Source organism: Antedon mediterranea, chromosome 6 (genome assembly GCF_964355755.1).
Source record: "Antedon mediterranea chromosome 6, ecAntMedi1.1, whole genome shotgun sequence".
In the NCBI taxonomy this organism is placed as follows: Eukaryota; Metazoa; Echinodermata; class Crinoidea; order Comatulida; family Antedonidae; genus Antedon; species Antedon mediterranea.
The window spans coordinates 21,935,112-21,959,559 of NC_092675.1; the positions used below are offsets into that span (position 1 = coordinate 21,935,112).

Here is a 24,448-nt window from a genome sequence, read left to right on the forward strand (position 1 = left end):
ACAAATTGGGTTTCTTTAAATGAGTCCAAATCAAAAATTTGGACTCATTTTGTGAAAAGTTTCTCCTTCGGAAGTAATTCCCAGGGTGCTAATTTTAGTTGACTACATAAATCATCGTGTCTATTTATTCGTTTCTGTAAACGACAATGTATTATAGTCCTGCGGTACGTACATTTGAAATCGCCAGTTTTGTTACGCTGAAATTACTGTATATTCGAGAACCATCTGTGGGCACGACCTAGTTAAGTATAATTTTGGTTGATTAATTGATACAGCTTTACCACGTTGAAACACCGGTTCTCGTCAGATCACCGAAGTTAAGCAACGTTGGGCCTGGTCAGAGCTTGGGTGGGAGACCATCTGGGAATATCGGGTGCTGTCTATGGAGCTGGTGTCACGTTAGGCATTTGAAATCTTATGGCAGCCCCTGTATCTAGTATCTGCCTCAGGCGTTTGTCCCATGCCTTTCCTCTGGTCAAGGTGGGCACTGGACGAGTGAAGCCCTTGATCAATGTTAGGACCAATCAAGGTGCTTTAATCAGTCCTGTCTTTGTTTGTATCAAACTTGTTAGTGGTGGTAATTATTGCTGTTGGTTTCCATTGAATAAAATAAAAAATAAAATAAAATGTACATGATTATTCATTTATTCAAGTATATGTTTATTTTTACCTTTTTCTGAGGTTGGAGTAGACTTAATCATCAATTTGATCCCGATCGAAAGATTTTTAAAAAGTGTGACTTCTGGCCACCTAGATGAAACAATAACATTGAAGAATGTGATTATGATTTATTTACGAATCAAGAAATAATTTTGATAATATATTCAACAGAAAATATGGATGGTTTAAATACCATACAAAAGCCACTGATAAAGTCTAGAGAAAACTGATTGAGTTTAAAATGGCCGATTAGTATGGAAAAAAATGTTAAAACAAGCAAAATAATTCTTCCTGTAGTCAAGGCATAATTTATTACTCAGGTTTTTAAAGTTCTTGTGCTTTATTATTAGTGACCATCTGCTAGTTCTGGTTACATCATAATCACAATCATTATAGACTCATTATCCAACCAATCAGATTGCTCGAGTACACACCAGAGAAATCTAGGATTGTTGAATTCTATTCATTTCATTCTAGTCAACTGCCGTGTGAACACAGGAATTTCCTTTGGGATTTTTTTATGATGACTATTCTAACTAGTATCAGGATATTTCCTGGCGTTTAGTAGGCATTGTTTTGTGGAAGTTTAAGCAGACTGTTTGCAGGCTGCGTCTGGATATATTCTGTGTTTAGCCTATGCTATGACTGTATGTTTTGGGTAGTTCAAGGTAAGGTAATGCTAGTTACTGTAACATTATTTATAAATTCTACAAAGCATTTGTTTTATTCTATGCGTTTGGTTTGCTTATGATTATAACTCAACATTAACTAGTTGGTTAAATATTAATTTTATAAACCTGACAAGCTACATTGAGATAGGAACATACATTGAATGTCCCAGTGTTCTATAATCATAGGGCGTCTGCATATAACTCAATCAAATCAAACAATCAAATTGTCTAATCTTTTAATACATATTTATAACACAATTGACTACTGTATAATGTGTTTTGTAAATTTACTCATATATTACTAGTAAACAAAATTACATTATTACAGTGTTTGAAATATAAATTCATTTGTTTACTGAGTTATAAGGTAAAGAGACATTGATATGATTAAAAGTAAACATTCACAAATTAAACTAGAATTAAATAGATATATTTTTCCAGAATAAAATAAATGGTTTTTTTCTACCATTCTAAGTCTGTGAAAACATCACAAAGTCGCACTAGTGGTTAACATGCTTTTTATCAATCCAAAAGTCCTGCATTCAAATCTTGCGTATTTATGACTTGTTATGGTTTTACTATTTAGGTTGTATTTGGCATTGAATGGTATTGAATATGCATTAAATGAATTTTTAAATAAATTTTAATTTTAAAAATTAACATTCCTACTTGTCTAGAAGTATGGGTTTATTTTTTATCCTGTCCTATCTATTAATACCATGTGAAAAAAAATGATAGTAATAGTTTAAGAAATTAAAAAAACAAAATGTTCTATTTCTCTGTCTGACCTGGATGTATGTCACGTTTCCATGTGACATTTATAAAGTGTTCTTGTTTTTTTATCTTGATGTGTTTCCCCCTCCCTTATCTTCATCTAACCCCACGTTATCAGGCTTCCGCACACACATACACTGTACAAACACCTTACTATCTGACTCACAAATTGTAGTTCATGATGTCAATACTAAGACATGATTAAAGAATTTGATTTAGATCTCAATTTACCACCTTTTTTCATGATTTATTCACTATTTTTTTTATTAAAAGATAAGTAAAAAAATGTAAAATTGGATATACTGTAGTAAACCATATTGTCTTGCTAATATCAAAGAACATACCGTACAACATAGTTATATGCTAGTTGCTACATTTATAAAGATCAGAGATAGCTAATAATAATTTTCTGCCAGCCAAAATACCAGTTGATTTCTTTTCATGTATTATACATATTTGTATTGTAAGGGCCATCATGAGACAACCTTTTGCTTCTAGTGCGAGGCCCCAGTCATTATTTGTTATAACTGAATAAATGTGTATGACTGAATCAACTATATCCACAGAGAGTTGGCAGCATACCCATGTCAATGGAGAGGCTATGGATTACGCCCCAATCTGCCATTTACTCTTCAAGTAATTAACTGTCAAAATACCGGATTACTGAAAAAAATGTCTTGATTTATTCATGTTGACGCCTTTTGATAATATACAGCACTTTAATTTTCTGCCAGCCAAAAGTTAAAATTTTATCTGTATCTGTCTGCTTTTTGTTTGATTTTAATAAATTATCTAAAATGACAGTATGATCAATTTAAATTTGTATTGGATAAATTAGCAGAAACCGAAAGTAAAATTATAAACATTTTTTTCCCATAATATATTTATAGGAAATCAACAAAAAGTACACCATGTCAACATTTTTTTCTTCATATATTTATGCCTAACCAATCAAAAATTTGAATAACTTAAGAAAGTAAAGTATTCAATTACGATTATAATCTAAATTTAGTCAGCTAGATTAGTTTTTAAGGATATATATGGTAATATAATATACAATATAATTTTCCTATGCTTCAACATTTTTTTTAAAAGAATTATTACTTTATTGACCCTTGACATTTTTGTATGCAAAAAACAGATTTTTTGATATTCATAGTTTATATGAAATTTCAGCTGCAAATTCATTCATATCATATAGCAAGAGATCAAAGTAAAACAGTGGTGGAACTAGAAGATTCTTGGGAAAGTAAGGTGGCAGTTTTAGTAGGGTCATATAGAACCTTTGTGGCGATAGGTAAAAGTTATCAATAAGTTTAGGCTAGATGACCCTACCAAATAACTTTCCAAACACTTTTCGAAACACAACTACTACTACATTGTATATTTATGTGGTGATATTTTTCAATTGACTGGAGAGTTTCACTATTTTATATTAGAATAACAATCTATAAATACTTTTTTTTCTTGCAGGGAAAACAACTAACCAAACAATAAACTACAGTTCCATAATTTGTACTGGTATGTATACTTCACCATTATAGTTAATGTTTCATACAGTGTAACGTCATTTGTTATTAGACATATTAGACTAGATAGGCTAGTAGAAAACTCAGTCTTACCACCATGGATATTTATAGTAAACATATTCTAACACCAACATCTACATTTAAGTTGGGGCTAAACAGGCTTTAGCGCAACCCCCCCCCCCCCCCCCTAATATTTAAAAGCCATGTCTTTTTAAAATAAAATAATGAATATTTTTTTTTTTTGCAACCCAACATATCATTTTTATAATTTATGAAATATTTAGAAAGCTCCTATTGGCAAAATGACCACTAAACATAAATTTGGCTAGCCCATTATGTACACCTGGCTAAGTGTTAAAACTTAGTCCAAAACCAATGCCTACATAGAATATACACTGTATGCAGAATAGAATTTCTTTATTTCTGTGACTGTGGTCGGAAAATAGCTCATTACGCATTGTTTAATTCTTCATCTTGCTACTAGTCCTGGTCCAACACCGATGTCTTATATAGAATATATGCAGAGTAGAATTTATTGTTTTCTGTGACTGATTATGTGGAATAGAGAGCTCTTGTTGGCAATTAATGACCACTTAAGATAAACATAAAGTAAACGTGATCTGCTTGAAATATTTGCACATGTCTCAATCTATTAGGTGGTTGCTAGGCTATGTATATCAGATATAATTATTGTAAAGTGCAAATGAATGAAAAGGAGTGAGGTGTTTATATCATTGTTTTACCATTAGTTTAATCTATTTTATTTGTACCTGGCATTAATCTCTGTGTCTGGGGGTAAAAGCAGGAGGAGGGAAGAGAGTGTATGTATTATTTGATTTGTCTTAATACATCACAATCAAATATTAGTGTGATCAACTATCAGCATAATCCAGCGTGATCAGTAATAAAGTGGTAACCAGCCATCATAATTGACCAAATTCAGTGTTCATAATTTCAGGTTGTAAAGGTTGTACATGTCACGGGAGAATAATACATTTTACAGAAAGCTTATAAATGAATTAATATTTTTGATATATATGTTTTTTCTCTGTTTTTAATATGGATGCATTTATTTCATGCCTCTTTATTTGACTTTGTATATTCCTGACCAAGTATAATTTCGTTTTGACATTTTTTTTCCAAGATTTCATTTTTAATCAGTGCATAATCTATAATTCGTCAAATGAAAGTAACAAATTACTTCTAGTGTATGTATTTGTCAACGGCGCAGGTCCGTTTCAAAAGGTGAGGGGGACAAGTAAAAAATTAGGGACAGTTTGTGAGCAATTTTAGTTCGTTTCAATCGATTTTAATTTTAACTGTTCCGATTTCGGCAGGATTGTTCTGCTTTTTTATGTTGTATCCCATTGTCTCCCAACTCTGAATTGGCCTGCGTTTTGTTATTAAAAACCTTAGTAAATCTTCAGTTTTATGGCATTAATTAACTTTATGTTGTGGTATGAAAACACATACATCCAAAGAGAATCTGCTGAAGTGTAAATGTAACTCAATGTCAGACAGCAATTTTTACTGTACATTGGTATGGTTGCTTGTGCGGTATCTAAATCCTAGATGTCCCCCTGCCCCCTCATACTGTATTCCCCTCCCCCATCCCCTCAGCTGTTGGTATTTGTTGTCATTGTCATGGTAAGTGAAGCCTTAGCATTTATTTGATCAGATTCAACCTCTAAGGTTTGCTTTGATTAGTGCAACAGAACAATTGACACAAAACTACGAAACTTTGAATCACTACTAGAACATTATCTTTTAAATTGTCATTCTGATTTACACAGCATGAATCATTTGTCTACAAAAAAACTATAATATAATAACATAATTATTAATATATAAATCCAAAGGCAAATTACTGAAAAATGACAATGCTGTGGGTGTCAGTGGCTGGATCTCAATGAAGATACAAACAAAAGCAAAAAGCTAAATCAAAACAATGAAGTAAAGCAGCCAGAAAAGTTAGCAGAGCGTTCGGGCAACACTAGCCCTTCATCAGTGCAAGTGAAGGAATTTGGATAACGTCATAGTATTATTATATATATATATATATTGCCATAAGAGTTCAATTAATAAACGGAATTTCAACAGTATTTCCCTCATGTGGGATTACCTTATAATCATTATTGAATGACTACATGTGGTATAAAAGTAATATTAACAGATATACCGGTAAAGGAGTAAAAAATTTAATACGCGATCAATAATTCATATAATAATAAATTCATATAGGCCTCATAACACAACCAAATATGATGGAAACATGTTTTAAAAGATATTACTAAAATCAATTCATTGTTCTATAACCACACATAAAAGTTAAAAACAGGTGCATTCCATAGTCATATATTCAGGACCAAAATAACATTTTAAGAAAATCCAATCAAATGTTGATATAAAGTTTGTGGTACACCACGTATATTAGTTCTAAAAAGAACTGTTGAGTTTCTCGACGTTTCAATAAATGTGCTTTGAGACAGTAAACCAAACACTTAGTGTCCGAAGCCACCCTTGACAGATCCCGGCTACGGCCCTGGTATAGTACTTTTCAATTGGAAGAGGTCACCTAAAGTTTGTTTATGTTTTCTTCTTGTTTTCGTCTGACTGATGAAATCTTCCTGCTCAATTTGGAGTAATTTTTATTATGTTTTCTATGTGAAAAAAATAGAAAAAATATTAGAAGTACAAATAAACAAAATAAGCCTACGCTTATAATAATGTATAATGTATTCACATGTTGTTTAGGATTGTTTTTCAGTTGTAGGTTTACAGGCATAGATGTTAGATATCCTGGTGATGTCACAACTGTCTCTTTCAAAGTGTCATTTATGACACAAAGTGGTTTGCTTTCAGAATATCTCGGAGCAACTTCATCTGGTACAGTTAGGCCACAAACATAGCGAGAGCCATTTGTATGGATAGATGCCGTTTCTGATTTTTCAATCCAAATGTGTGTGTTGTTTGATATAATAGGCCAATTGTCATTTGAAGGATTCAATTGTGATATTGCTTCCCACTGTAAATCTGGTTCAGGGTTCGTCTTTTCACTCAAACAGATCGCGATGACAGGTTCTCCAATGTTGTAAGCTGACTTTTTAAATCTCACAATTGAATATTCTTCTGATGGTATTTCATGCACGGTAAGCTTCCCAGTTCTGGAAGTAAGCAGGACATTGCCATTGTATTTCAGATAGCAACGGTAATCTCCTCCATCTTCTCTCTTCAATGCATTAATTCTCAAATAATGTTTATCTATGTCATATTGATTGTTGATAGTAATACGTTTCAAATCAAATCCATTTCTTTGGTCGCTGATAATGTAAAAATCTTTGTTCCAGATGACATCATATTTAAGCTTCATGTCTTCTTGGATATCACTAAAGATACAAGTGATGTATGCTTCTCTTCCTTCTACTGCTGCATCATCCATTGGTTCATAAACAAACCTTACCGCAATAGTTGTCTGGCAGAATAATATAATGATAAGGATGACAGTGTACTTGCATATATGTTTGTTCATTGTTGCTTCTGTGTTCAGATAATTACTATAACCTGAAAATGAAAATTGTTTATACATTAGAAATGCAAAGCAAACAATGTTATTAACAATGTTCCACTACAACTTCAGTATGAATATATACTATACTTTCCTAACGATGACTTACTTTCAATGTCAATGAATATCGTAAAGCATGGTTATCTTTTGTGAATGTTGTTTCTGGATATTATTTGCTACCAACATTATTTCTCCCCTCTCCCTTTTAAAAAATGCAAGTGCAAATGTAATCTGGAAAAGTTAAAGATGTACAATTGTGAATATGAAAAATTAGCACATACAGTACCTTTAAATTTGATAATCAATGCATTTGACTCTTTGCAACAACAAAATGTAACCAACTCAAAGTTGTACTCAAATGATACGATTTATTATGATCAGTCACTTTTATTCAGCACGATTACTTCCCTCATAAAGTACAATGATTATCATTTTAAGATAAAACACACTTGTTAATGCTATGGTATCATCGTATTATTTGAACAAAATTATGTAAAATAAATACAAATTTAGCTATCAAGCTAATTGTATTTACCAACTGAAACTTAGATTGTGACACTATATTATTATTATTATTATTATTATTTATTGCCAAAAACCAGTTACAAACAAACAAAACACAGAAACTAAGGGAGTAGGCAGGAACCTAAAAGTGAACCTAATCACTATAACAAGAGTTCAGGTTCCGTACTCCCAAAGTAACAACAATGATATAAAATAAACTATATAAAAATATTTAAAAAACAAATAGACGAATCAACAGTGTCAATATAAAATAAACGGATAAAATACATAATAGTCGATTCAACAAAGTCAATATAAAACATGTGATTTAAGTGAATTTAAAAATATTTGAAAACTGTCTAAAATTAAAGAATTTTTAATCATTTCCGGTAATTCTTCCCACAACCTAGAGAATATATTAATAGCGGAATGATGAAGACAATTGGTTCGAGCATAGTGATGAATGAACTTAAGTGTATCAAGGTGACGGCCATTAACGACTAAAGATTGACGAACACTACTACAATCAACCGTTCCAATAAGTGATTTACAAACAAAGGATAACAGAAGATAATTTCTTCGATTAGATAGTGTAGGCCAATTTAGCTTAGTGAGACGTTCCTCGTATTCCATTTCACCTCTTGTTTGTTTAAGGACAAGCCTAGTAGCCCTTCGCTGGACTGCCTCGATACGTTCTGTAAGTTTTTTGGTTCGAGGCAACCACGCTGGGACACCATATTCAAGGATGGGGACAATGAGAGCTTTATAGAGTGAGAAAATAGCTGAAGGGGATGATCCTCCTGCAATACTAGTAATTAATTATTATTTATTAATTATTATTAATTAACCACTTTTGGTGGGATGATTCGGCCCACTTTTGGGCCAAAACATCACACTTTGTGGGCCGAAATGTCTCACTTTAGACCAAATTCATATTCTTTTTTTTTGGTATTTATTAAGTTTTCAAAGGTGTTTAACAATCCGTATTTTATTGATATTGACAATATTGATATAATATATATAATAAATTACTAAAAAAGGTAATTTTATATTCAATTTATTACTTCGAAAACCTTGTTTATTTCGTGCATTCGCCAAGCGGCCAACAGAGGGCTAACTTGTTTACATCGTTCGTGTGACTAAAAAATGATCACTTTCGACAATGTTTTCAAAAGGTTTGCTTTATTGCATCTTTATTCTAGTAGTACTACCCAATAGTCTCTCTGAAAATAAAGTTTGGGGAAAAAAGCTTATTTTATGCTTATAAAATGCATATCAAATCCGGTAAATTTAAGTGTGCCGAATCGTGCCGGCCCAAATCGTCCCCGGGCCGAATCGTCTCAGGGTCGAATTGTCCCGTTACCGTGCTTTACACTCCAGAGTGGGCTTATGTCTGCATCAGTGCAAATATATTTAATGACACCACCGTAATTATGACATTGTTGATTACTATTCATTTTGTATACTATTCTAAAATATATATACTGTATACATTATTCAATGATGAATTGGTTATTGCAAGGTCATTGTATCCATAAATATTAGGCCTATACAGTTTAAGATATGTACTGTATATGAGCAATTATCCTTTTTTGTCTACATCTGCCATATGGCATTTACTATTGTGAAGGTATAGTAATTAGCATTTGACTGTAGTAAGCGATTATAACTCTGAAGATAATAGGTATTTTTTTAAAATAATTAATGTCTATATAGTGTCAAAATTAATTTTATATGGAATAATTTGGACACATAAAATAAATCTTTAATTACAAACTTACATAATGTTTTTTTATAAAGTGGTTATGAGCGCTCACTGGCTAAACCCAGGGGTCCTATAACTTTTGGGGCCACTGAGCAGGGCTTAGAGGAAAAAGCCAGGCATTAAAATATGTTGAAAAAGCTGTAGCTGTACCATTTGGACCACTTAGGATCCCTAAACCATGGGCCTGAGGCCTCTGCGTTACGCCACTGTTTCTATGTCCAGTATAGTAGGGTACACTTTTCTATGCCAGGCTTACTTTGCATAACCAAGTAGCTGGATGTAATGCATACTTACGATGAACCTATTCTATGCTGTCTCTCATCATTACGTTACATATGAAGCGACCTTTACGTAGCACTAGAACTTGTTTTTATTGACTGTTAACATCAGCTTTAATTAGGCAGGTTTATATATAATTATATAAGTATTTACTGTTCATATTGTTAATCCATGATTATTAATCCATGATTATTTTTGTCTTTAGTCAATCGTGTATTACATACTACACAAATTACATTGTGACTATATTATATTTGGACTGATAAATAACTATACAGTAAATAAAACCATGTTTTTACTCTACTATTGTCTAACGTTTCTGCATAGAATACCACAAGACGAGATTACTAAAGCATAGATTAACACCTGGTTGTAATCCACGATTATACGATTATATCTCTACCAAGTATAGATTATTTAATCTAGAATAATCACTTGTTATAAAGTCAATTAGTTATTCACTATCTACTATTTGTATCTATTATGTTGTGCTTTGGTAAATTCCACAGAATTTTGTCATTAATAATTACAGTTGAACTTGTAGCTTATCTATGGTAGCCACCGCACTATTCATAGTGGATTTTAATTTTAAATAAGTCTTGGATTATGATATACTTTATTTTAACCCTGACAAATTAAAATCAATGCCATATCTTTTTTTTTATTTTTAAAACATACTTGTGATGTATATAATCGGATATGTTTCATATGTGTATTTTATTTACTCTTATATAAACATGATTTTTTTTTCTCCTTGACAAAAAATCCAGGTGCATCTAAACATGAACTCTATAAAAATGCTCAATAAAACCAACATGAATTCATCTTCGAAAATGTTTTCATCTGGTTGTTATAATAACTCTGTATATAATTCTTTACATTAAACCGTACATATTCATGAATGGTTTAACATAAGAATGATACAACATTAATTCATTTACATTTAGTCTTGACCTGTTTCTTCTGCTAACAAACAAGAAATTTTGTTGAGTGAACATTTTTTCTGACATTCCTTCATAGAAGCAGTTGTGTTAATCTTCAAATATTAAAGCAACCCGTACTCTTTGCATTTTATACTTTAGCTATTAAATTTCATTGAGCTATTAATTATTTACTTTGTATTGTATATACAGTACATTTTAATAGGAACAGTTCACCTAAATGATGGAATAACAATTTTAGTTAAATTCACCTGTTATATACTAAAACATATCTGCAGATAGTCATGTGTGTTGCAGAAAGGGGAAATATTTTTAATTGTGTAAAAATAATTAATACTGGAGCCAGTAATATAATGAAATTACTAGAATATTTGCACTATTACTTCTATAACTGATTGTTCAAAAGTTAATCAATATATACAGTTTTTAACAGACCGACTTTAAACTAGACTATGCACCTATTGTTTAAATGTTAATTGTATTTATTCTGGTCCTCAAGCTTAACTGGAAACTGAGGAAATTCAGATTAGGCCCCACGCGGACTGACGAAAAGTCATTCTGTGCATGCTTAGAAGCATAGGCACATTCACAGAATGACTTTTGAGCTGCATAGTCACTTTCCGCCTTATGAAATACCCAACCCAAATTAGCCCTACCACAGTTAGCATGGTCTCATTTCATCAATGTGCTGCCCTCGCTCTTTGTAGACTTGTGTCTAAATCTCCAGATCAGATTATTAGGACTTATGAAAAAATGATTAAAATATAGATTACATTCACATGTATCCACTTATATAACAACATTTAATTGACAGTTCGTGCACAAACATTTCCTGCATGTAACTATCCTCTTGTGTTGCTAAATTAATACAAGGTCACTTCTCAGTCTCTTTCTACATGTAATGTATAAAATAATATAATTTGCTTTGCATCATCATAAGAAAAACTGTATCTACATGTATCTGTATGTCTTTCAGAACGAAGTATATCTGTACTATATCCACATATCAGTTTGTGTTTGTAGTTTTATATTTGGTACTGTACTGGTATACCATATACCTTGAAATATGGTTGATTGTGACCTTGGGAATATTTTATGTTGTGGCGTACTAGTATCATCATCAAGTAATGTATCTGTTCAATGTTTGTTCCCAATTTTAATCTAGTTTGTACATTATCACTATTAGGTGAGTTGTTGTTAAATTACATTTTTCAGTTGTCAAAAACTTTTCCCAGCTAGTGATCACTTTTTAAACTTTGATATACTGTATAACATTAACCAAATATCGTTTTATTTGGAATATATTATCAGTGGTTTGTCATGGGACTATTTTGAAATTAGTGCATTTTAAGAAATCATTGAAATACACATTAATTATTTAGCTTATAAGGTACTATTCAAAAAATTGAAAAGATAGATACTTTCATATCAGGGGCCTGTTACATGGAAGTTTTTATTTTAAAATATTTGTATATGCATATCTACTGTATGACAAACCAACCCTTTCTGATTCAAATTTAATTTTTAAGAAAAAGCAGGCTAAACATTGTGCCTGTGTCTGCTTGTGTAGTAACAGAGAACAAGAAGAAGTAGTAACACATTAATTTTGGCTAACAATTGCGATATTATTTATTTCTTGTTTCAAGAGGGTGACCCAGCCAGCGGAAGCTGATTTTAAGGGGCCCTCAACAATACAACATAAAAAATCACAAGTAAAAATATATTAAAATAGTTAAAATTGAATAAAGAATAAATATAAAAATGTAAATAGAAATGCAAAACAGTAAAAGGTGAGGAAGATAAAAATTTAAAAAGTGTCATTATTAAGCATAAAATTCTTTAATTTACTTTTAAAATTTAAAAAGGTATTGTAATTTCTAATAAAAACGTCTAACGAGTTAAAATATGTAGGTCCTTTATAATTAAAAGAATGTTTAAAAAGTTCGCACAATATTGACTATTTCAATTAATACTGCGAGTTTTCTCAAAGATGCGTTGTTAAAGTAAAACTGGGGTGTCTCAATTATTTGTCTGATTTTGTAGTGATCTCAGAAAGTAAAGTAAAAACACAAATAAGGCAAAATAAAATCCAAATGTAGTGCAACTTAACAAATAAATTGATTCAATTTAGTTTTCTAGATATGCTCATAATGCAACCAATTATCATCACCTGTCCTAACAATGACATTATTATTTGTACATGTCTCACATGACACAGGTGCCAGTTATATATCTTTTATTTAATGAGTCATCCATGCTTAAGTAATTCTATCAGATTTTATTAAATTATTAAACAAATTTCCATCTGTTGTTAGTAAATGAGATGATTTTGTGTAATAATGTAATTTTGCCCTTTTTATGACCGAACATCAGGTTTTCACACTAATTATGGTTGTCCATGAAAAGCAAGTAGTATTACCAAACTTAGAGCATTAACTTATTTATTTTTTTCTGATTCCATGTACCAGGCATACTGTATTGTTTTTATAAAAAAGTATCTGTTATTTTTTATATTACTCAAGTGTTGTTTTGATGTTGTATATCTACATGTATTATATTTTCTTTATATGTATTAATCCAGTTAATGGTGGTTGTTGGATGATCTAGAAATAAAATAAAAATGCAAGCATGAATGCTTGGCTTTGTTTTTGTTATTCGTATATTAAAACCAAATATGGCTGTGCATCTTCAAGAAAGAGCAGTTAGGTTCCTACAAAATTATGGTTTCCCATGAAATTAAAAGCATTATATATGGATGCCATTAGGAAGAACAATAATATGCAAGAATGAATGCTTTGGTTTTATTTTTGGCTGCTTATGACCAAATATGGCATCTTTTGAGGAAATACTATAGTACTTAGTAGTATAGTAGGCTCCCACATTAATTATGGTTGTTTAGTTTCCTTGCTAGTTTTTTTTCTTGCTAGTTTAACTGTACAGTACTTTGTATATAAGTAGACGAATGAAGGGTGTGGCCACCAGAGCATCAATCTATATTAAGTAAATGCTTTGATTTCCATTTTGCCCTGCATATGAGCAAGTATACCATTTTTTGTCATATGAAGAGCCATGTGGTTCCCACCATAATTAGGCTTGTCCATAGAAAGGAAGTATTTTATTATTTTCCACTAAGTTAATAAATGTCATTGAGTCGGAACCGCAGCATGCAATATATAATATGGACGGCTTTTTTATGCTGCTTATAACCAAATATGGCATCATTTCAATGTAAATCATAATGGGAAAAATATATCTTTTATTAAAGTATAGTCTTAAGAAGTGTGCCATATATATTGCATTTAATTTTAAATTTCTTGATTATTTTCAAAGCTCCTGAGGCTTAGAATAATAACCATATTATAAACAACGTCATTATGAACAACACACTAACAATAAATAGGAATGATATCAATATACTTATGAATATTTTGATTATGTATTAATAGATATACCTGAAGGCCATATCCTCAACCTATTTTTATTTTAATCATTTCATTTTGATATCCGATATTATTCCGCACATAATTAGTCTGTAAATGATCAGTTTGATAACTAAACTCAATGCAGTGACTGTGTATATTTTATCTTGACTATTGGAATTTTCTGTTTAGATTTCAGCATATTTGTTTATTTTACTGGGATTTATATTTTGTCAAGGTATGTTTTTTATATCAATTCATATTCGTAACTCTATTTGTCATGTTAAGTCAATTTAAATTAGCAACCTATAATTTTATTCTGCAACATGTTTTTGTGCAATTTAATTTTTAAGTTCTTACTATAATTTACATATATTATTATTATTATTTTACTTATATATTTCATTGATGTTTCCTCAAATCTGTGCAATTTCAAAGATTTTATGTATAATTTTTCTTACTGTCGCATCATTCAATCAAAACATCCCTATTACCTACTTCAGTAATAATCATACATGACATTATTGATTATATATATATATATTTTGATATTGATTTGTGATATGTGACAACACAAGTGCTATGTTTTGTGACCCTTAAAAATGTAATCAATACAACTCAAATGTTCTATTAATAAATAATACAGATTTCAATCATTGCTTCACTGGTTGATTGAGGTTTTCCCACAATGTGTCGGTATAATTTATTGCATACTTCAATTACTATCTGTTTATACATTGCTGTTTCATAAATCATTATTTGTATCCAAATAGTTTCAATCTGTCACATTAACAGTTTCATAGAAAAATCTATTTACCATATTGTGATATACAATAGAAACACCCAGCTTTTAGAGATCCCTATTCAGGAGACATGTTTCTGTGAAACAAGTAAGGGGAAAGTTCTGTTTCAACACATGGTCAACCCCTATTTAGGAGACAATTTGTAGGCTCTAAAAGTGTACTCTAATAGGGTACAACAAAAAAGGTAGGCATTGTGGAAAACAAATAATAACTGAGTCGAGAGAGAATTTGTAAATTTTATGTGCATAATGTTTGAATTCTGTAACATAATATGGGAATAAAATGTGAAAAAGTCTGTTTAATCAGATGCTGTAGCTGAAGGCAGTGTAATCATTCCAGGGATATCATTTCTGGTTCTTTCACACCAATAAGCTAAGAATAACAACAACATAGGTATAGTGCTTTGTTGTGTTTGTTGGTTTAAGGTATCCTGTGTTCTCTCGAGTGTCATTTAGTTTTCAGTTCTTAATTAGGAGGATGCTATCAAATAGCTACTAACACCTTTCCTGTAGTGGATTTATTAAAGAAAAGCTTGACCACAAATACAACTGCCTGGTAGTCTGTAGGTCAGTTTAGTTTGTTATCAGCTATTAGAACAAATGTTTTTATAGGATTGTTTTTTTTCTGTACAGAGGAAGAGGTATGATGGAATAAATGTAAGTTGTTTTCAAGCAGTTAACTATATAAGGAAATTATCAACTCAAGATAAAAATTTATTATAAGAACAAAGTTGAGCCTGGAATGAATCTTAGTCAACATTTTATAGTTTAATTGTAAAAACAAAATTCTTTTTTTTTATTTGCATGAAAACAAAACCTTTATGCCTGATGTTAGAAATAGAGTATCATTATATAGAAATAAAAAAATGCCTTCTTGGAAAATTTATTTGTGAGCTCTAACTAATACTATATAAATGGTTTTTCTAATACACATGTCAACAGTGATAATACATCTAATGTGAACTATGCCAGAATAATAAATAATACAAGCATGTTTGTAGTTTGCAACGTTGATCTTTGATATTAGTTGCATGACTATCCAAGTGCATGTACGTTAATCAATGATGGTTTACTCAATATAATTAGAGCCTACTATGCACTTACTAAGAAAGGTAATAGGACATTTACTAAGCATACAAATTAGTAACACTATACATTAAAGTAGCATGAAATTGATAGTACATGTGATCTTACAAGTAAAATCACAGTTTCAAAGATATATGAATTTCGAGTTTAGTCTAAATTTTGTTCACATTTCAATATTATACATTACTATATTATAGCTACAATTTAGTTTAGTTTGTATTTTATATATTATGATTATTAACATTTAATTTTGACAAGATGTTTTTCTTTGTTGACGTTGTATGCTTAGAAATTACGAAATGAATATATATTACAAAAATTGATAATAAATATTCATTATGAAGTATTTCTAAATACAAATGTGCAATTCTGATTTAAGAATTTTTTTAAAAGAATTCTTATGTTGGCAAAAAATAAAATTGTTAAAAACACTCTATTATTGTTCATACTGTAGATTACAATAATATAAATTTAAAGGAAGGATGTCAGAGACTGCTAAAGATGGAGACCAGAGTTTATAACTTTCTTCATTTGTTATAACAATTTTTAGGGGTAATAACCATAATTTCCATAATTTGAAGAAGCATATATAGTTTCTGAATGTACATAGAAATGACTAATTGTGTTTAACTTTGTATTCTGAAGATTCTTATCAAAACTGAAAACCGTGGCCCATATAGCCGGTGTCTGAATCAACTAAATTGACTGTATCATTTAATTTCCCAAAGACAATTTTCCCATTGCCTTGTTAATTTATGTACCTAGCATGCATAGCAAGTGCTATGATTGAGTATATTTTTCATTTTGATTGGGATTATATTTCTTAATACTAATATAATTGTTGTTCTAATGAATCACTTTCAAAGTTTTCTTTGCACAGGATGTACGTGACAATGACAAACATAGGAAAGTCTAAACATTCTTACAGAGTAATACATTCAAATTTTTGTATAAATAAAAAGTCACAAAATTTATTGGTGGACTTTTAACATTATGAAGTTGCACAGTAATATAATGTAGATATGTCAAGGAGTAGTAGAGATACTGTATACCTGTACATGTGGTGTTACATTTGATGCAAAATGTGGTACTTTGTTAATTAAACTTAGTTAAGTGTGAATGAATGAACGAAGTGTATTTGCATAATATTTGACAATTTCCAAAAATTACCACATCTTATATAATTTTTCAAGGAAATCAATATTATCATAAGACAATGGCGTCTTTGGCTTTGTATTTCTCTTTGTCCTGTTTATTTTCTATGTGATTCAAGTCTGGAAAATTTCTTGTTTTCTTGTGTTTTTCCGAGTTAATTATTTTACCTTCCTGTTTTCATGCATATTGGGTGATTGAATGTGATCTTTGTTCAGCTGGTGGCTAAGCCTACGTTGTCATATCGGTTTAGTCATCTGATTGTACAATACCTTCGCCTCTCTTGGGGAAAAACAATTGAAAGATGCTCTCCAGAATTTTCTAAGTAAGGTCAGAAAATTCATTGCAGAAAACGTTTTTGTAAGTATAGTACATAGGCATATTATGATTTTAACGGCCCTATATTTATTTCATTGGATCTTTTAAAAGCTTGCACTTTTCAATTTTATGCAGTTAATGGTGATGCTTTGTGGTGATTCGTAAGGCATATATTTAATAGTGTACCAAGATATTAATAGCGTAGTTTCCTTTATGATGATTCTACAATCCATCTGTTTTTGTATGTTTGTTTTTAATGAATGAGAAAATTATTCGACAGCTTCACATAAACGGAAGTTGTTAAGGTATTAAATTTGTGTATTACTCTGTACCTACTATACTATGCAATTGTGATCGGTTCTTGCTCATGTTCAACATCCCATAATACTACATGAACAGTTTAAAAATATACCCAATTGTGTGGATGAGGAGACCAAAGCTTAAATACAAATTTTCCATAGTTATAAAAATTGTTTCTATTTAAAAATAATAAAAAAACGGCTTTTTCCTCAAAACCGGTTGGCAGTTGAAGTAAAATTGAGTCCACGGTTGTATTGCAGGTCAAAATTGCTCCATGAAAAACAGAAATGGGGAGTTGTGCTAAACCATTTTTTAAGATCAAGGATTAAGGACCCATTTCTATTACCAAAAAATGGTTTAAAACTACTGCTAATAAATATAAATTTACTACATCTGTATCCACATATTTCATAAAAGTGATTTATCACTAACTTGCTGATAATTTATGGGATTTAGTGATGACATGTGATAAGGGTTTGTGGTGTTCATCTTGTTAAAAATGTGTTACAACACAAAAAAAGTGTCAATACAAATATTTGATAGGTTACCTTCAAAACCAAAACTATGCATATATGGTAATTCATTTGATTTGTGGTTTTAGGTGTATAGTTTTGTACAAGCAATAATATATAAGTGGTTGAGGTTTTTTGAAGTGGTTTTGGATGATTAATTGTTATTATATTGGTATATTATAATGACTGAACAGTGGCATATTAGTGAATAGTACCTTGACTTCTCTAATCCTACTATCTTCAAAAGATTATCTCTTGCTTTTGATATCTAATGTGATATAATACTGTGTGGGAAGAATAATAATATTCATATATCACTATCGCTAAATGATTCATCAAATCTTGTATATTTCTTACCTTATTTAGATGAATATCATAATAATTTAATAATATATAAAATGGTCATAACAATTTATTTAAATTCTTTATATACTTTCCTTTTTCCTGTTTTTAATTAACAATTAATAATAGTTTACTTCTATAGCAATAAGTTCTTAATTAATGCAATGTGAATGTCATAAAATAATTATATAAATAATTTATTTTTTAAATAGTTTTATACGTTAAATTGTGATTCATGTATTCAGAAATATACTTATTTGGCATTCATCCACCTTTATGTCCTAAAATGTAAATTTCCTGCGATTAAGCCCTTTGATTGGCTGATAAATAAAGCATGCAATACAACCACTTTTTACATCACTACGTGCTTATTATATGCTGTGGGGTTCAGATTTCAGGTAGTACAAAATCCTATTTAATTGGATTGGATTATTCTAATCTACACCCTTAAGTTTATCAATAGAGTTTAGTTTTGGAACACATCCTGTATAAAGACTGTGGATTCTACTTTGGTCGTTATTCATTGCATGTAAATTTGCTGTGGTCATTGTCCACTGGAAGAGTCAAGAATGACTTACAATGAGGCTGTATATAGAAATAGGAGAATTCCTATAGTATACACAAATATGGCAAATTGATAGGAATATATTTGATTATATCTATTCAGTTGTAATGAATTGTACTGGTATGTGGGAAACATGGATTTGAGGCCTGTCTTTGCCAAGACCTTATTGTTTATCTTATCTATTTATCTAGGAAAAAGGCTATTTACTCCCATTGTCTCAACCTTCGGATGGGACATTAAATTGTTTATCCCATGTCTAGCATGAACATGCATACAATAAAAATCTGCGTACAATAAAAATTTAAGTACACTACTATATTTGTAAATGTAATGGATCGTCTCTTGGTAAGCTAATCTAGGCACTTAAATGTAGCTGAAATGAATCTATATATTGCCACCTTTCGTGAGCTTCCAGTTAAATTGTGAATCATAAGAATATTTAAAAATATACTAATTATTATGCTGAACAATATGTTATAAAGAAAAGAAAGCAAGCGTGTGAGACCTGTTGAGTTTCCTGTCGAGCCTAAACCGACAGTGTTATTAATTATGCGTAAAATAAAGAACAGTTATTTTTTTGTAAGCGCATTATATACAGCTCAAATAATTAGTTTTGGTTAATTCTTATAAAGTATCTTATGAAAGATAAATACCCTTAAACAGAACACTGGAAACTGACCAATGGTAGTTATGAAATAAATAAATGTATGAATGAAAAAGATAAAAAATTGTCATAATCAAAACTTTACATGCAGATACATGCCATTATACCATTTTTTAGAATGAAGTTGCATAAGATAGCAACTGTTAAAATGTGAGATTCTGTTCAGTAGAGATAACATTATTCTGATTTTATCAAATTGCCAAGGACTATGAAAAGTAAATTTTTTTTACCATCCCGATATAAAGGTGACTCCATTCTGAAAACAAAAATGAATACAATGAATGAATGCACAAAGTCATATAACAAGTTTTTGAGAGAGACGAGTTGTTATGAAAAAAATTGGATGGATTTGAACCAAGGTAGCCGTAGCATAGCATCAAGCTCATTCCATCATTTAAAATTCAGTTTCATATTCTTGTTCACTAAATTGCATATTGCTGAGGTCATCATGATAAGCTGTCTATAAAATCTAAAACACCTACAGTATGTCAGATTGACAAAGTTATTAATCAAGTACAATGTCCACTTTTATATGAATCAATTGACCATTATCATTTGACAACTTCCCTTGTTTTTGATTGGTCATCTGGCTTGTAAACAAGCATGACCAGCTTGACTTGATGTGTGAAACTGAGATAACAACGTAATTGAATTCATTCATTCAAAAAAGTCATAGTTGACGAACTTAAAAAAAACAGTACCTAAGTTGATTTAGTTGCGACCATTTCTGAAAGATTTAATTCAGGTAGTGTATTTATTTTACATGAAACATTTGCCTACTGCAGCTGTGATTTGGTTCTTGGTGGTTTGTAAATATCTGTTTTGCAGCCCAAACAAAGCTAGCATGGGGTGGATGCAGGCCCCCTAATAACAGCTGTAACGTCAGCAATGGCTGAATTTGAACCCCATACTCTTTTCAAAGATGTGCTGTGTTCTTTAAAATGCACACAAGTCATTACTGGACCTCTATTTTAAAGTCATTATTGTACAGACTTATTCTACCACCACCTACAATTTACATGGACAAGAAGAAGGGCCTCAAACTTGCAGCAATTTGGCTATTTAGTTACAGTGCCACTGCTGTACCGCTAATAATAAAGTGATATAAAGTGTAATATACAGGTTATATTTCTCAGTTTGTCCTTATACAAACATTCTTCTCCATTTCAATTTGATTGTATTTAGCAAGTTATGTCAGTGACTGAGAGTCCTTAAAATATGCTTTAAAAAATGTCCTCCTAATTGCATGTGTTGTGACTATTAATTTTCCTAATTATCTCTTAACACAAAAATTCAAAATATTGAAAAGTGATGACAAAAGCGTAGATAACTTGATTAGATGGTTAATATACCTGGTTGACTGCATTCTTACAAGTGATATTTTAATAACTACATGCTTTGTGTATTATACAAACGGTTTAGTGTTTTCATTTATTCAATTAGATTGCATAGGAATGTAAATTATACCTGGAAAAGTTTTAGCTTGATTTAATTTGAAGCAATAGTGTTATCTAAGATTTTAGAAAAGACATTTATTTTATTTTTATTTATTTTAACGCAGTGGCGGATCTAGGATCTGACGAGGGGGGGTGGCCACGAACGTGGCAAACGAGGTGCGTAGCACCGAGCGGGGGAGGGTTTGGGAGGGGGTGTCCCCCTCCCGAGGCCGAGGCTCCGAAATTTTTCGAAAAAATAGATGCTTACACACTGTTTAATAGGCTAGAGAAACTGTTTCCATCACACTTAATAACAAATATTACATAATGTAAATTTAAATACATCCTTCCTAAATACTGTACGGATCTTTTTCGACGAACTAATAATAAACTTTGATCGAAAAACCTTCAAACAAAATGAACATTTGGTAATGCAGTACTCCGAAAATGCCTCGATAGAGAATGCATGTGTTGTGTGTACCGTGTTTTGGTGGTCTGTTAACCTCAGAGATATATACCCTACAGCCGGGTGAATAACTCAATGTAATTTGGTATACAATGATCGCAGTAATCGCCGTGTCTATAACACAAATAAAAAAACGCCAAATACGCCACATACTTTTTTCGGCCGTCCCGCCGTGTACATAAAAGACATTTCATGTTTATTTTATGCCTATAAAATAATAAAAGAACACCATGTTTCTCGTTTATTTTTATCGTTTATACTGCATACCATAATATTATACAAAAAACTTTCATGCGCGAGAAAAAAGTTCCCGATATTACACTCCACTCAGGGGTGTAAATATACCACGCTAACGCTTGTGCACACACGGACCACCAGGGCGGCGGAAATTAACTGCAATGGAAAATGGTGTATTTTGGAGAGTGATGACGTCAGCATTAAAACGAGGAGCGAGCTTGACAACGTGACGCTGGTAGTTTTAGGAGTGCGTGTGTTTTGAAAGTGGGTATTTTCCGAAGATTGTAAATCGTGTTTTCTTTTTAAACTCTTGAATTCATAATAGTAATTGAACTCTTAGCTCTTTCACTGTGTAGGCCTATTTACACACAACTATTAATGCTAACCCTAGCTCTAGTAGGGCCTAGCTAGGCCTACTCTTCTTAATTAAAAGATTAATCCACGTCTAGCGACGGTCAATCGCGATTAGGTTGCATCTTTTTTTTTTTTTTTTGAGAATTAAGGGGGGTGGCTAGCCACCCTATTCACCCCCCCTAGATCCGCCACTGTAACCATATTTAATGAGTTGCTGATCATTTGGGACCCTCATACTGGTAGCAAGTTTTTCAATATGTGTGTTTGATATTCAAATGAACTATTTATTTTCTCTAATAACTTTTACTACATACCTACTACCATATTTACATATATTTACGTGATAGTCTACAAATAATTATTTCTTATAATGCCTATCGTTTTAGCTTTTGAATCAAATGAGGTCCCAGCTATTTTTAAAAAGAAGCTTAAAAATCTGATGAAATTACTAATTGTTATTGTCAATAGGGGCCTACATGCTTTACAATTGGATTTTTTTAAACCAATTAATTTTCTGATTGAGAGAACATTTTACAAACAATACATTCAGTCAGGGTTACGTGACTGAAATATTTGTATTCTAAATCTAAAATTCATATTTATCTCTTTGTGCCTACAAAAAAAGTAACAGTTAAACTAGCTGAATATGGCCTGCCCTAGTTTTTGTCATTGCTAGTAAACTTTAATAACCAATAAATATTATGTGGTTTATTGTACCATTATAAACTAATGCTCTAAAAAATGTTTATCGAATTGGGATCATTTTAATTCTGAAACTAACCATATATTTCTCTTGTTTACAGGAAAAACAAGGATAAAATATTGCAATTTTAATTTGCTGTATATAAAATAAAACATATACATAAACATTTTTAACCAACAATTGTAAGATCTTCCAAGATCCAAGACCCTTGGAATGGAGCTCCCGCTTAGCTTGTCAGGCATTAATGTCAATAGCTTAAAGTAATGTTATGATTTTGTATGTTTTCAAAGAGTTTTTACAAATATTTAAATAAAATCAGGCCTACATACAAGCCTACATAAATGGTATGAGCAGGAAAGCATTTGATTAGCAAATCAGCATGTTGTGTATGGTAATGATTGTTGTGTATGTTACAGTAGGTGGCCTACTGCGCTGTTACCATACCCTGGAGATTGCTATCATGTTTCTGGCCCAGTGAGAAATGATGGTTGCTAGGACAAGAGGTCATACCAGTCCATAGTGATGCTGACGTTTTACTCCAGAAAAATCAGCAACTTGGCAACTTGGTACTGTACTTTCACCATCTATGTTCATTCGTTTTGTCTCTCTTGACAGTAGACCTATAGCCTAAAGGGTTATAGTAACATAGTATTCAAGATCTTCTTTCAGAACTGTTTATTTCTATTTGAGAAAGTCTTACTCTTACATAACTTTGTATAAGGATTTTTTTTTTGGCCATCTACTATGAATTCATCTAACTAATCGTCTCAGCACTCTTTATTTCAACTTGTGTAAAAGTCTGAAGACTAGCTATCTAGTACGAGTCCATTCATCTTATTGTGTCTTAGAGGTTTTTATTTCAACTTGGAAAAAGACACCTTTTTTCAGTTTACTTGTATGTGGATTAAATAATAAGAACTGTGTTTGTTTTTGGACAAAGTGGCCATGGAAGAATTAAATAAGGTAATCTAATTAATTTTAATTGTTTATATCAATTTGACGATGTTTTTCTTTGACATGTTACAAAATTACTAATACTATTAAAGTCAGAGCCTAGTGATGCCAGCTAAAGATTAAAATTAAACATAACCCTGAGAGGTAGAGTGGGTTTTTTTTGCTGGAGTACATTAATTTGTAGGCCTGTAGATGAGTGCATTCCTGAATGGCATTCCATAGCCCCTTGCTGTTTACATACAGCTTAGTTCACTTGATTTGTTATCATCGATCATCACTGTATATTCATGGAGAAGATTTGCCTAACTAATATTATTATTCAGTTTCAATCAAACTTCCATATTAGGTTATTTTACGTTATTAATTAGCAATTTTTTTCATTTTAATTGTTTCTTTATTTACATGGTAAATTCCAACAATTACCCCTTTACACATTCCCAATCTTTTATA

At 31.2% G+C, this 24,448-nt stretch overlaps 1 protein-coding gene and 1 pseudogene across 11 annotated transcripts in view; both read left to right on the plus strand.

Annotated features, from left to right (window-relative positions):
- The window catches only part of LOC140051102 (uncharacterized), a 55,451-nt gene that overhangs the window by 7,920 nt on the left and 23,083 nt on the right, over nucleotides 1-24,448 (plus strand). For 9 of the 11 annotated variants that reach the window (XM_072096200.1, XM_072096207.1, XM_072096206.1 and 6 more), the window contains exon 2: nucleotides 3,579-3,626. The gene's annotated coding sequence lies outside the window, so the exon portion shown is untranslated. Of the gene's footprint in view, nucleotides 1-3,578; nucleotides 3,627-17,441; nucleotides 17,508-23,975; nucleotides 24,008-24,448 lie in introns of those variants that run through there. The other 2 variants (XM_072096205.1, XM_072096204.1) reach the window with 2 other exon arrangements.
- Nucleotides 268-385, plus strand: LOC140053099 (5S ribosomal RNA; annotated as a pseudogene).